General features: G+C 43.2%; 1 protein-coding gene and 1 long non-coding RNA gene across 6 annotated transcripts in view; both read right to left on the bottom strand.

The window, feature by feature from the left end:
* Positions 1-14,663, bottom strand: part of CSMD3 (CUB and Sushi multiple domains 3) — a 574,504-nt gene that overhangs the window by 495,059 nt on the left and 64,782 nt on the right. The gene's annotated exons all lie outside the window — the stretch shown is intronic.
* On the bottom strand, positions 6,957-13,323 carry LOC309349169. Its single transcript, XR_014159792.1, has 3 exons — positions 13,235-13,323; positions 7,250-7,413; positions 6,957-6,974 (listed from the first exon to the last, which is right to left on the bottom strand). It is a non-coding gene; the product is annotated as an uncharacterized lncRNA (long non-coding RNA).

Raw genomic sequence — 14,663 nt, 5'->3', positions numbered from 1 at the left:
AGAAGATAAGAAAATATGTTATATGATTGTTGGGAGTGATATACAATCTATCTATCTATCTATCATCTATCTATCTCTATCTATCATCATCTATGAAATAATAAATAATTTTGATCAAGCTAGAAAAACAATATATATATATATATATATATATATATACACACACACACACACACACACACACACACACACACACACACACATACACACACACACACACACACACACACACACACACACACCTAGGTATTACCAAAAATATATACCTACTGTTTCACTAAAGGACTTTCGACTCTGTGCACTCATTTACCACAACAGCAGCAGCGCTTGTCATTCACAACGGTGGTGCTTGTCATACGAGTCAATGATGGCGCTTGTCATTCTCAATGGCGCTGTCCAAGCAAAATTAACTCTTACAAAATATTATGTATTGTATTGTACTGAGCTGCTAGGTGGCAGCGGGGTGAGCCTCACCTTTGACACGACTGATCTCGCGCCGCCTGCCTGCAAGCCATGCGAAATTAGTCGTGTCAAAGGTGCCACTGACCCCGAGTGAAACATTGCAAATTGTGTTCTAATTTCATCACTAACAGTTCAAATTCATTTAGAGAAATCATTTTTAAAATGTGTGGTGTCTGACATAAACATAATAAAAGTTAATTTGGGGGCTAAACTAAATCTGAAGGCGCTGGGCGGATCTTTGCACCTCGGTGGGACATATGCTAAAGACGGCCCTGCTCTCCCCAAGGGGAGGAAGGGAGATATGGGATTCTTGCTTCTCCATCCAAAACTGCTGGATCTAGAGAACTTCCTTCCTCCAGCCTCAGCTCCAGCATCACAGCCACCTCAATTTCTTCATCCCCCTCAGTTACCTTAGCCTACCAATCCAAGCCTGAGCCCAATGGCGAATCAGGACATAGAGGTTTCCCCCCCCCCAGCCCTTCCTGGAAGGCCAGGGATCAAACCTAGGGCCTTCTGCATCACACAGAGCAGATATCTGCCCCTGCATTGCAGCCTTTCCCCACTCAGTGCCTCAGTTTGGGCTAGGAAGTAAATAGGCAGCCAATACGCCGGCTCCCTCGGCCAATAAAGCGAGATGAGCGCCACAACCCCAGAGTTGGCCACGACTGGACCTAATGGTCAGGGGTCCCTTTACCCTTTACCTTTACCTTATAATCCTTCTGGAATCAGTGCAATGTAATTCTGTCCAACTGTATGAAAACTGCATGCTAGTACTATTTTTATTAATATAAAATACGCTACTATTATTTTTATTAATACAGGAGTAATAAGTATGTGTGACAGCTGCATTATGTCATTATGCTAATCAATAATGTCATTATGTTCACTGATAAGATTAGCATGAACTGAATTTGCAGGAATACGTTTAGCCACAATATTACTTATGATGCACAGGGGGTTTTTTGCCAGTCTTTTGTGCAACAAAATACGCAACTGTCAGGGCTGCCTCTAGGTCCCAGCTCACAGAGGACCAACGCCAGGCTGATATTATGTACAAAAGTCTTTATTGAAGTATAGTTTCCATTTTAAAGCCAGAGCGTGCAACCCTACGTCTAGAGTCTAGATCGGCGAAGTCCTATCTGAATCACTTCCCCTTCCGCACCAGTTTAAGATCCTAGCCCTGCTCCACCTTCTGCGCTGCTCTCTCCTCCTCTGGGTCCTCCTGCCCTCTGGAGCATTGCCCTTCCTGGACTCTTCCGACGCTGAGTCACTTAGCTCCTCCCCTTGCCTCCGGCGTGCTTTAGGACCCGGTTCCCAATCCTCACTCTCTGCTGTCCCGCGCTCCTGTACATTTGAACCTGCTTCTCGCGCCAACCCAGTGACCTTTCTCCTAACCGTTACACTGCTTCTATCACTGCTTCCCTCTTCCGTGACACTGGCCGGATCTGACCTCCCCTCCGTTGTATGACTCTCCGAGGAAGGCGTGGTCAGCTCTGCCTCGTCTTCTCTCCCTGGTGGGGGAAGTACTGGTCACGATGCCTGGGACCCTTCCCCCCCCACTCTGCTCTGGTGGGGAAGCTGGTCCTGATCTCCAACTACTACTCTGGGAGTCCCAGCTCCACCCCTGCTCCTGGGGCGTTCCCCTTGGGACCCCCCTACCCCTGGCCACTGGCGCTCCCTTCTGTGAATCTTCCGATTCGCTGGAGAGGCTTATGGAATCCCTCGGACCACTGTCTCCTCCTACACTGCCCTCTGATTCCTCGCCCTCGCTCTCCATTTCCCATCTTCCCTGTGCCTCTGCTCCTGAGCCCCTGACAGCAGTGATCACTAGCAAGCGTCTCAAAAGCATGTCCTGAACTCTTTATACAGATTTGCTCGCACAGTGAAATGTTACACAATTAAGTAGAATACTCCCATAAATTTTGAAGCAGACAGTGTGCATAACTATCTCTTAGCAATTGGAAAGCTCCATCTGGTGGATTTCAGGTACACAGCAAAAGCACAGTTCTTGCTTAATATCTGCCCTAGCAGCCAAACCTCAAAATCCACTCATTATGCAACTGTACGACTAATGCCAGTAGATTTTTTAAAAGGCAAAAACTTAATAGGCTATTTTTCTTGAACTGGAGTCACAACAAAGTGTCAGCTTTTATCCTTAGTACCCTACACAACAATATGGGTGGCATAACAAATTGAATATATTTAGCAACGTGCTGAATTGTTGCAAGGCTTTAGCAAGCTATTGTTGCTGTATACAAACTCATCCTAGACCACATAAGGTCAGTACAGTACACAATAGCAATTCAAAAGCAGTGCTTCCATGCCGGTACTGCTTGCCTAGACCTGCCTTCAAGCTGAAAATCAAGAGCAATGAAGCTGCTTTTAGAAATATGATAAAATGGTTCAAACTCAAAAGGGCTGGGTCCTCCCTATCTGAGCCAAAGTTGTGTAATGGTTGCCTTTTCTGTGGGGTAAGGTGGTTGGGTGCTGCATACTGGCAATGGGCCAAAGCTGCCAATATCTGTAGAAACCAAATTTATAAATTGTATCATGGCCTGAGGTCATCAAAGCACTGTACACGGTAAAAATAAAAGAAAATATCAATTCAAAAAAACAATCAAAACAATTTCTATAAGCTTTAAAAACAATACAAACATAGGTGTTCAAGTTCCTATCTAGGGCAATGCTATGTTAAAGTCACTTAGAATCATAGAATTGTAGAGGTGGAAGGGACCCCAAGAGTCATCTATTTCAACCCCCTGCAATGCAGGAATCTCAACTGAAGCATCCATGGCAGATGGTCATCCAACCTCTGCTTAAAAGCCTTCTTACTGATATTTAGTCGGAGTCTCCTTTCTTGTAACTTGGACCCATTGGTTTGGGTCCTACCCTCCGGAGCAGGAGAAAACAAGCTTGCTCCATCCTCCATGTGACAGCCCTTGAGATATTTGGAGATGGCTATCACACCTCCTCTCAGTCTTCTCTTTTCACCTGCCTCCACTTTCTGCCGTTGCTGAAACCTTGCTTACCAGAGGGGCACAGCTGAGGCTTCTGGGTTCCAGCGAGATATTGCAAGAGCAGCACAAGATTGCATCAAGGTCTCCAGAGCCCTCATGTGACTTTTCTGATACCCCTGGTAAGAGAAGCACTTTGTCTCACTTATTGGGGTGGGGTCTTCAGAAGTTTGTATGAGGCATGCCTCTGTGTAATCTTGAGGGGATCTTGTGAGATTTTGTGGAGAATAAATATAATTTTGAGATTTTGTGGAGATTTTGTGGAGAATAAATATAATAAATAAAATATATTTAGCCATGGATATATAAGAATATACATATTTTTAAAAAAAAACAAGAAGAGAGACCTAGTTTTCTATCATTTAGCTAAAAGCACAGGTTCCTTGAGACACGTCTTATAGTCTCAGTGTATTTATTCTGAATGAAACTTCAGCCAAATCACAATATTTTCTCTGCTAACCCTACTTGAAAGAAAAAAATCTTAGATGTCAGATGTGAGGAAAGAAAGGTCACATTAATTAGACATAAGAGGTATATCTCTGTTTTGCCGAAGGTCTGTTGTTGATGCATTTTGTAAACCCAAATGTTTATTGTCTCCTGAGCGGTTTTGAGATTCCAACTAAAGTCTCTAATAATTGCTTATTACTAAAGCAGCTATGTAAATTCATATGGAACAATATAAACTTGCACCAGTTCACTCTAAGCCAGCAAGGATAAAAAGCTGAATAATGAAATTCACTGTAAACAAGAAGAGCCTGCTGGATCAGACCAAAGGCACGCCCAGTTCAGCATCATGTTTTCATAGTGGCCAACTAGAAGCCTGTGGGAAATCAGCAGGCCAAGTTCATATAGTGTAATACAGAAACGGGTGGCGCTGGGGTCTAAACCACTGAGCCTCTTGGGCTTGCCGATTTGAAGGTCGGCAGTTTGAATCCCCATGACAGAGTGAACTTCTGTTGCTCTGTCCCAGCTCCTGCCAACCTAGCAGTTCGAAAGCATGCCAGTGCAAGTAGATAAATAGGTACCACTGTGGTGGGAAGGTAAACAGCATTTCTGTGCGCTCTGGCTTCTGTCACGGTGTCCCGTTGCACCAGAAGCGGTTTAGTCATGCTGGCCACATGACCCAGAAAGCTGTCTGTGGACAAACGCCAGCTCCCTCGGCCTGAAAGCAAGATGAGTGCTGCAACCCCATAGTCACCTTTGACTGGACTTAACCGTCCAGGGGTCCTTTACCTTTTTTAGTGTAGGCTGAAGCAGAGGGAGGGAGTTATTCTAGACTACTAATATGGCAGGGGGTGTTGAAAGGGCAAAGTTCTGTTTACTATGCACCTCCTAAGATTAGAAGCTTGCTCTCCCTCTTCCATTAAACTAAAACTTGAGGTCATTCAAATAAGATAATAAGGATAGAGAAGGGGACACATTTCTTCATACAAGACTGTTGCATCCTTCAAAATTTGTTTCTCTACTGCTACATTTTTTAAAAATGCAGTTGTTGCTGTTGTGTAAAAATTGCAACTCTAAAGTGTTTGAGGTAAAGGGCAGCACCCTCCGTGCCCCAAGAAGCCTGCTGTTTATATGGGGAAATAATCTGTTGGTACGTATCTGGTTGTACACACTAGCCTTGGCAGATGAAAGGTCAGCATTTAGTCTGCAGTAATTATCATCCCATCATTACAGAATAATCATGCATAATTATTCCTGGCATCTGAAGTGCTGCGGAGGTCATGTGGCAATTAGTTGGACTCCGCTAAGTGTGTTTGAGAAAGTAGTCATGGCACAAGAGGAGTTTGAAGAACAGTGTTGTGCCAAAAAACTGTCCCTCAGTTTCTCGGGGGGCTTTCCTTCCTTTGTGAAAGAGGCCTCCATTTTTCTGCCTCGTGCTCAGGGCACCTGAGAATTCGTTAGGTATTTTAGGGAATGTGGGGTTCCGAGCTCACCTTATCATTGCAAGGTGGCAGCAAGGATTCTTTTAGCAAAGTATTGGAAGACACAAGAACTACCCACACTGGAAGAATGGCAGACGAAGGTGATTGACTACATGGGATTGGCGGAGATGACTGGCAGAATCCGTGACCAAGAAAAAGAGACGGTAGAAGAAGATTGGAAGAAATTTAAAGTATATCTTAAGAACTGTTGCAATATTGATGAGTGCTGAAATGTCATGGGAAAGGAAAATACAGAAATACAGCTGTAATTGATTGATTGGTTAATCATGAGAAGAAATTTAAAAAAGAAAATAAGTGATTAGTTAATTGGTCTGAAGGGTTGTTGAATAAATTTTAAAACAGGGATGCAGAGAAGGGGAGGTAAGGGGAAGTCTGAGAAGTAAGGTTTATGGAAAAAAGGTTATGAAATTATACATGTTTATATGTTTTTGTTTGTGTATGTGTTTATGTTGTGTTGTTTTTGATTTGTTTTGAGAAACTAATAATTTTTTTTTTAAAAAAAAATCATTGCAAGGTGGAAGAGACAGGGGCATGTTTTTTTCCTTCCACCCCTGTATACATTTCTCCAGCACTCCAGAGCCTCCTTGACTGCCCACACTTCTGGAACTAAAAAAGCTCTATGGGTGGAGTTGCCTCAATATGTCTCTCCTGAGCTTTAGTTGATTCATGTGTACCTGAGAAGGTGCATATGAAGGACAATCACATACACCCCTCAGCCACTTCAGAGTGAAGAGAACAAAAACCACTACCACAACAGCCCTGCACCTAGAGGTGTAAGAAGGCATTGTTTTGATTCTATGGTTCTATGGTTTTGCATTCTGCTCTGTATTCATTACTGTTTCCGTTCCACTGCAGTTTGTCTTACACCCAAAACTGTCTTATACATCCTACTGCTGGCTGTGGATAAAACACATAACTTAATTAATTTGCATAATTATGTAAATTACACTGTTATTATATTCTTCCACCCTATTCCTGTCAATGCAAAAGAAATACAATGCAGACTAGAGGAGGGATGCAATTGATTATGTATCATTTGCGTACTGAAAGCAGCAACGGCAGGGAACAACAATCGTATTCAGTGGATCGATTTCTGTTTCGGACATGGGCCGAATAAGTGATTTTTGCTCTCATTTCCAATTTAGTCAGAATTCTCTGACATCCCTACTTGCACCCCACACATAAGAAGCAACCTGGTTTCTCTCCCTCCCTTGATAATTTTCAAATGACGTATTGTTGTTTTCTCTTATTAATTGATAGAGACCGGTAAAAGGAAAGTCAGAGGAATTGTCAGCCTAGATAAGATTTTTTTTTTTATTTTTTAAGAAAGCAGGAGAAAAGAAAACAATGAAACAACAAGGTGGCAAAGGATAATAGGAATTGAGATTGAATAGTCAGCACAGCAAGACAGGACTGGTGGTAAGATGCCATTTAATCAAGCCTCAGCAATTTGCAGCAGACTCCTGACAGCTGTCCATTTGCTCCTCTGCAGGCCAGAATGGGCTGTGGAACAGAGCGCCATAACAAATTTTGTCGCTTGCCTTTGTTCGTCCTAAATAGATACAGGCACTTAACAGTGTTCCAACAATTGAGATGATACTAAATCCATCCCTTAAGTACCATGCATTGGGCCCACTTCATAAATTTTCTATTTACACCTGCAGTAGGCCTCTTCCTTCTTGACAGACATTTTCACCGGGAAGAGGAGGGGAAACATCACACGGACGCACACAATTATATTCAGCCAAAAAAATAAATAAATAGCCAACAGCTTTCTAAATTCACAGCATTACCTGGGGATATCTGGGGGTAGAGTAAGGGCCTGACCTGAGGGTCTTCATCCAAGATTACAGCTCTCACTGAATGTAAAGAAGGGGTTTTCTTCATTTCCTTAAGGGTGCCTTGGAGACTCTTTGCCTTAAGGCAGCTCTGAGTGTCTGGAACTATTTTTGCAGCTGTCTACTCACATGGTCCCTCTGCCTCATTTGCACCTGTGATTTTGAAGACCGAATGCAGCTTTGCCAGTGTTCCAGATGTTTTGGGCTACAGCTCCCATCAGCCCCAGCCAGCACACATGGAGGGCACCAGGTTGGCAAAGAAAAGTAACCTAATGTTTGTGCACTATCTTTAAGCAACTGTCATTGCTGACAGGCAGCTTCTTTGCACCTGGTCGCAGTTCTGCTCCTAGGTGCGCTTTGTGAGGGGAGCCACAGCGGGCTCCCTCCACGCTCAGTACCCCACCTCCCTTGGGGGCACACCTTGTGTGCCCACCCCAGGCTGCATTTACACACCTTTCTCCACTACATCCCGGTTTCTGACTTGATCCTGAAGTGTCCCGCTTTTCCTTAGGACAGAGCTTTCCAAACTGTGTGTTGCGACACGTTAGTGTGTTGGCTGCAGTGTGTAGGCGTGCTGCATAAATGCTCCCCACACTCCTCCAGGGGCTGGATAGGGGCTAGTTTAACCTCCAGTTTGCTAGTAAAACTGAATTAAAGGTAAAGGGACCCTGACCATTAGGTCCAGTTGTGACCGACTCTGGGGTTGCGGCGCTCATCTCTCTTTATTGGCCGAGGGAGCTATCATATAGCTTCTGGGTCATGTGGCCAGCATGACTAAGCCACTTCTGGCGAACCAAAACAGCGCACGGAAACGCCGTTTACCTTCCCGACGGAGTGGTACCTATTTATCTACTTGCACTTTGACGTGCTTTTGAACTGCTGGAGGAGCAGGAGCAGGGGCTGAGCAACGGAAGCTCATCCCATCGCGGGGATTCAAACCACCGACCTTCTGATCAGAAAGTTCTAGGCTCTGTGGTTTAACCCACAGCAACACCCACGTCCCATAAAACTGAATTAATGTGTCACAAAATGATGCATGTTTAAAAAGTGCGTCGCCAACATGGAAAGCTCTGCCTTAGGACGTCCCTATTTTCACTGGAGAAATGTTGGAGGGTATGAAACTTTAATGACTTCCCTCATGATTTCCCTATGGCAGGGACCAGGGCCAGACCTACTATGAGGTAGAGTGAGACAGCTGCCCCAGCAGCAAATGCTGAGGGCCAGGAGTGGAAAGAGATGTGTCTGCCACATGCCCTGCCCTCGGAGGCATTGACAGTCTCGGAGTAAGTTTTAACTTCCAACCTGCTCAGTTTTTGTGCATGGGATTGGAGGGAGACACCAACTTGTCCTTTGCCTTAGGTGGCAAAAGCTCCTAAGAACATAAGAAGAGCATGCTAGACCAGGTCAATGTTTCTCTGTCCTGTTCTCACAGCAGCCAATCAGATGCCCATGGGAAGTTTGGAAGCAGGATCTGAGTGCAACAGCTTTCTCTCCTCCTAGAGCAGGCATAGGTGAACTCGGCCCTCCAGATGTTTTGGGACTACAACTCCCATCATCCCTGACCACTGGTTCTGTTAACTAGGGATGGTGGAAGTTGTAGTCTCAAAACATCTGGAGGGCCGAGTTTGCCTGTCCTGGAGTTTCTAGAAAGCATCTGCTGCCTCCAGTGCTAGAGGTAGAAAACAAGCCGTCATGGTTAGCAGCCACATCATTTGTAACCACTAATGGCTTTATCCACAATGAATTTGTCTAATTGTATTTTAAAGCCATCACTATATCTTGTGGGAGCAAATTCTGTAGTTTAAACCATGTGCCATAGCCGTACAAATGGAAGTGCTGAAGATAATACAGCGCTGAGATACTTTAGTGCTACAATGAGAAAGTAGGCTGTGAGTTTAGTTTTTTTAAAAAATAAATAAGTACATGCAAATGCCTCCACAGCTATAACTATCTCTAATAGCACTCTGGGGTGTGGTGATGTTGGTGCTTCTGACAAGAGTTAGCAGCCATTAAAAATGCAATAAGGTTAAAACATAATCAAGGATATAAACATAAATGTTTATCTAATATTGCAATTGTTTGGAAAGTTTCAACAATATATTTGAAGCCCAACCACCATAATAACAACAGCTAGCATAAAAAAGCGAGTTCATAAATGGTCAAATCTGGATGCGTAAACATGTCACTGCTTAACTCAAAATGATTGATCTCTTTTGTGAGTGTTGCCTTTGAATACTTGCAAAACCTTGAGGGCTTCCGTGAGAACTTACAATATTAAAGTACTCTTCCACTCTGCTTTGCACTATGAGAATTTATTGACAGTTTTAATGTGTGTTTGATGTATGCAAACCATTTAGAGGTACTGACAATTAGGTACCTCTTAATTTTTGAAATAAATGAGCATTGGTTTGTATTCAGTACAAATAAATACTGCTTTTGACATGGGAACTCAACCTACAATCTACTAACTCTAAAGGACCCTTCAACAGTTAAGTCCAGTCAAAGGGCTGCAGCGCTCATCTCGCTTTCAGGCTGAGGGAGCCAGCATTTGTCTACAGACAGCTTTCCGGGTCATGTAGCCAGCATGACTAAACCGCTTCTGGTGCAACAGGACACTGTGACAGAAACCAGAGCATATGGAAACGCTGTTTACCTTCCCACCACAGTGGTACCTACTTATCTACTTGCACTGGCGTGCTTTCGAACTGCTAGGTAGGCAAGAGCTGGGACAGAACCATGGGAGCTCACTCTGTTGTGGGGATTTGCACCACCAGCCTTCTGATCGGTAAGCCCAAGAGGCTCAGCTGTAGTCCAAACACTTATACACTGTCCCTTGAGTGCTGCTTCGACTGAGATGGAACTAGAACTAATGAGTTGCAAGAAAGCAGGTTTGGGCTTAGGAGAACGTCCTGAATCATAATAACTTTTTGCCTGTGGAAAAGAGTTCCTTGGGAATTAAGTGTAGTGTAGTGGTTAGAGCACGGTGTAGTTATTAGGGTGAGGGCAGAACAGGTGCGGAATGTTGGTGGTCAGATGGATGTTGGTGGGCAGTGCCCTATTTTCCCTAACAGATCGGCCTCCCTGTGTACTGGAATACATGATTGACTGATATATATGCTGTTCTGCCTGTTGTCTTTGTCCATGGAGTTTGACCTGTTTTGTCCTCACCCTAATAACTACACCATGCTCTAACCACTACACTACACTTAATTCCAAAGGAACTCTTTTCCACATTGCCGAAAAATTGATGCTTTTGAATTACGGTGCTAGAGGAGACTCTTGAGAGTCCCATGGACTGCAAGAAGATCAAGCCTCTCCATTCTTAAGGAAATCAGCCCTGAGTGTTCACTGGAAGGATAGATCCTGAAGCTGAGGCTCCAATACTTTGGCCACCTCATGAGAAGAGAAGACTCCCTGGAAAAGACCCTGATGTTGGGAAAGATTGAGGGCACAAGGAGAAGGGGACGACAGAGGATGAGATGGTTGGACAGTGTTCTCGAAGCTACCAGCATGAGTTTGACCAAACTGTGAGAGGCAGTGGAAGACAGGAGTGCCTGGCGTGCTCTGGTCCATGCGGTCACGAAGTGTCAGACATGACTAAACAACAACAACATGTTGTTCTGCAAACTCAAAATAAATTTAGAGGAGGAAATGAAGAAATTAAAAGTGCACGACAGGTCTGTGCCCCAAGGGGTTTACAGTCCTAAATTTGACTGTAACAAAAGAGAATTGGGAGGAGGAGAGACTGAGGCAAATGTCAACACATAAAGAATATGTATTTATGTCAGTTACATGGAGCTAGGTTTACCTGTAGTGAGTTATAGTTTATATAATGAGTGAGAGAGACTTCATTGCCCAGACAAGGCACAAAGATACAAAATTCAGCTTCAAACAAATGTCATGTCCTCTAGTGCTCAAGGGAGAGAGGCATTTTTAAGTGTTTCTTTGATTGGGGAAAAATGCACATTCACCTGTTCCAGCTTTAGTGAAACCTTAAGGCCCAGCAGGATTCTTCCATTCTGCTCAAAAATCAGTTTGGCAAATGAAAGTTTTAAATGCCTGAAGCAGCTTGTGCTGCAAGTGTGGAATTGTTATTTTCCCCCTTTTATCCCAGGAGGATTTGGAGGTGTCAGCAAAGGAAACTGGGCTCCTGTTTTATTGGCAAAGTAATGAAAGACTCAGGCCTAAGCACATTCAGGACATGATCCAGTTAAAAGCAAGCACTTTTCCGTTCCACTGGGACTGGAGCTCAGGCCTAACTTCTTCACTGAAATCAACATCAGTAAAAACAGCAAGATCCACATGCTGTCATTCCACTGAGGATCTTAAGGAGATCTGAAGGTGTTCATCCCCACCACAACCCTGTGAGGTTGGTTAGACTGACCTGGATGATGTCTGAATAGTAAATTCATGCCTTAAGACTCTGGTCTCCTGACACCCTAACCTCTACACTGATTTTTGAAAGGGTTTGACAGGATTGTTTCTGTAGCTGCAAGGCTCTCAGGGGTCAGCAAACTTTTTCAGCCAGGGGTCAGTCCACTGTCCCTCAGACCTTGTGGCGGGGCAGGACTATATTTTGGAAAATAAAAATAAAAATGAACAAATTCCTATGCCCCACAAATAATCCAGAGATGTGTTTTAAATAAAAGCACACATTCTACTCATGTAAAAACACGCTGATTCCCAGACCATCCGTGAGCCGGATTCAGAAGGCGATTGGGCTGGATCCAGTGACCGGGCCTTAGTTTGCCTACCCATGCTCTACTCTTATGCACAGAAAAGTTCAACTGAACTCATTACGTCTGAGTAAAGATGCAAAAGTTTTGGATGGATGTTTAAAATGTAAGTCCTAGGGTGGATTTGGTCCGTGATTAACCCAGAGAATTGAGAGAATTGGTATGGATCAAGGAATGGATCTGCCATAAATATGACGTTAGGGTGTATGTGCTAACTCCTGCCTAGGTACTAGATTGTGTCAGTAGACTCACAGTAGGGGCCCCCTCTGCCATTAGATCTGTTCAGAATTGTTCTGCCAGATTCTCAATATTCCTGTCTTTACAGAGTCAACAAAAGAGGTTATGTCCCGAAACAAAAGAGGTTATGTCCCCAGCAGGCTTGAAAGAACAGCATGTTTATTCAACTCTCAGAACTCCCATGTTTTCCTTTATTTAATTTAAATGACATTTTCAAAAGAACGAAGACTGAGAAACCAAATCTGGATATATAACACTGTTTCTGCAACCCGATCTTCCTTCCAGAATGAAGTATAACACCTTACAATGTTTTATTAGTAGTAAAGAAACAGTTCCTGACTGCTTTACAGATACTGCATCACTCTGAGTGCCCATTTTAGCTATGTATTTTATAATAGGTTAGCAAATTAACCTGACACTCAGGTTAAATTTATTCTCTTCTGTCCCATATATCTTGCCAAAGCCATTTAGGTTGTGTGGCAAGATACAGTATTTGAATAACTATTCTGCTGGATATTAATTTTTAAAATTCAACAGAGGAGGGCTGGGTTGTTGTTTTTTTCCTGGAAGAGAGAGATTTGTTTAAATGGATTTGTGAATCACCTCCTGCACAATTGTCTCAAGGCAATGTACAATTAAAAACAACTGAAAGTTTTTTTAAAAAAACACACACACCAGCAGTTACAAAAAATAAAATATAAATAAAAATATAAAATAGACACTCATGGCCGAGACCCATTTATCCAGTTGGTGATTTTGGAAAAATAATGGAATCGACATAGGAAGTTGATTTGTCCATCTAGCTAGCCAGTATTCCCTACAGATCTGCCCTACCATTAGACAGAGTGAAGCAATCACCTCAGGTGGCAGGTACAGATGGTAGCAATGGCAGCCCCCTAGCTCTTCCTCATGAGCAGCCTGGTCATTCTCCACCACTGGAAATCAAAGCTATATGTTCCCCAGTCATGCTCCCCATAAACTTGCCTGCAGCCCTCAGTTACCTGGAAGATGCTATCCTTCGTCAGTACTGAAGTACGATTCAGCAGGCTGCCCAGTCAGCCTTTGTACATGGAATGGAGGGGGCACCAACTTCTGGGGCAGCAAAATGTTTTGGCTAGATTGTGACATTACTGAAGGCATTTGTGGCTAACTTTGACAGCAATGCTGAAATTAGTCACATGGGTGGCCTGGCCAATCAGGGATCCTATTATGAATTATCTGATGTAGTATCTGATTCCAGATATTGGTAATAACAACTCCCATCACTCCTGACTACTGACTGATGGGAGTTAGAGTTCAATAACATCTGGATGGCACCATGTTGGATACCTTTGGCCTAACCAATTAGATTTGGCTATCTGATTATCCATGGAGAACAAGTGAAGCAAATTGGAAGTAAGAATAAGCAAGAGCCATGAAATAGGAGAACAGGGCTACCCCAAAAAAACATGATTTTTTTTGACTGCTGTAAATATTCATGAAAAACTAAGCTGTTATCACCTCAGATCCATTTAAGATCTATATGCTCACGAAATATAGAACTGCACAACGCCCTTTGCTACCAAGCAGTTCCTTGATGATGATTTCAATGCATGTATTCTGAGAAAGCTAGTTTTCTAGACAGCTTATTCCAAGAGTGTAGATGCAATTACTTGCGCAATTGCACATGCTTATAGATAGCGTTCTCCAAAGTGCAATCTTCCAAGCGCTTAATGAAGTTGTAATAAAAGTCTGTGCTCCCTTCCCCATGCTTAGCTGAACATTCAGCAAGGCGTCCAACAACACATACCAAAAAACCACAGATTTTTAAAGAACTTGTCACAATTAAGTGCTCATCAATGCCTGCTATCACCACTTATCCCCCTATGATTTGCAGTACATAAACAAGGACTTTAAGAGCTCATTGTAACAATGGAAAATTGGTGCGCTGACAAAGAAAATCTGTGCCAGTAGAATTTGTTCAGGCCCAAGCACTATTGCAAGAAGAAGAAGAAGAAGAAGAAGAAGAAGAAGAAGAAGAAGAAGACGACGACCTGTCTGTTTCTAAATTCATCACATATATAAAGGTTTATCAAAACCTTTGCCACAGATGCTGACAAACCTAAGGTTTACTTTGCATGAAATAAGTTGATCTAAGTCAAGTTGAAATATGTCCAACTGGTTTGTATTTAAGATTACATCTTAAAATTGTTTAGCTGGACAGATTAATATAAAACTATTAATATGGCTCTGAACATCTTGATTTACAGATCCTCCAGCATTTCACAGTTATAAATAAGGATATTTTATAATACCCATATATGCATGCCAAGGAACACTGATTGAGTGCCCTGAGGAGGAGGAGGAGGAGGAGGAGGAGGAGTTTGGACTTGATATCCCACCTTGCACTCCCCTTAAGGAGTCTCAAAGTGGCTAACAATCTCCTTTCCC

The sequence above is a fragment of the Podarcis erhardii genome (genome assembly GCF_964252035.2).
Source record: "Podarcis erhardii genome assembly, chromosome: 8".
NCBI lineage: Eukaryota > Metazoa > Chordata > Lepidosauria > Squamata > Lacertidae > Podarcis > Podarcis erhardii.
This window is presented reverse-complemented; position numbering and strand designations above follow the sequence as displayed.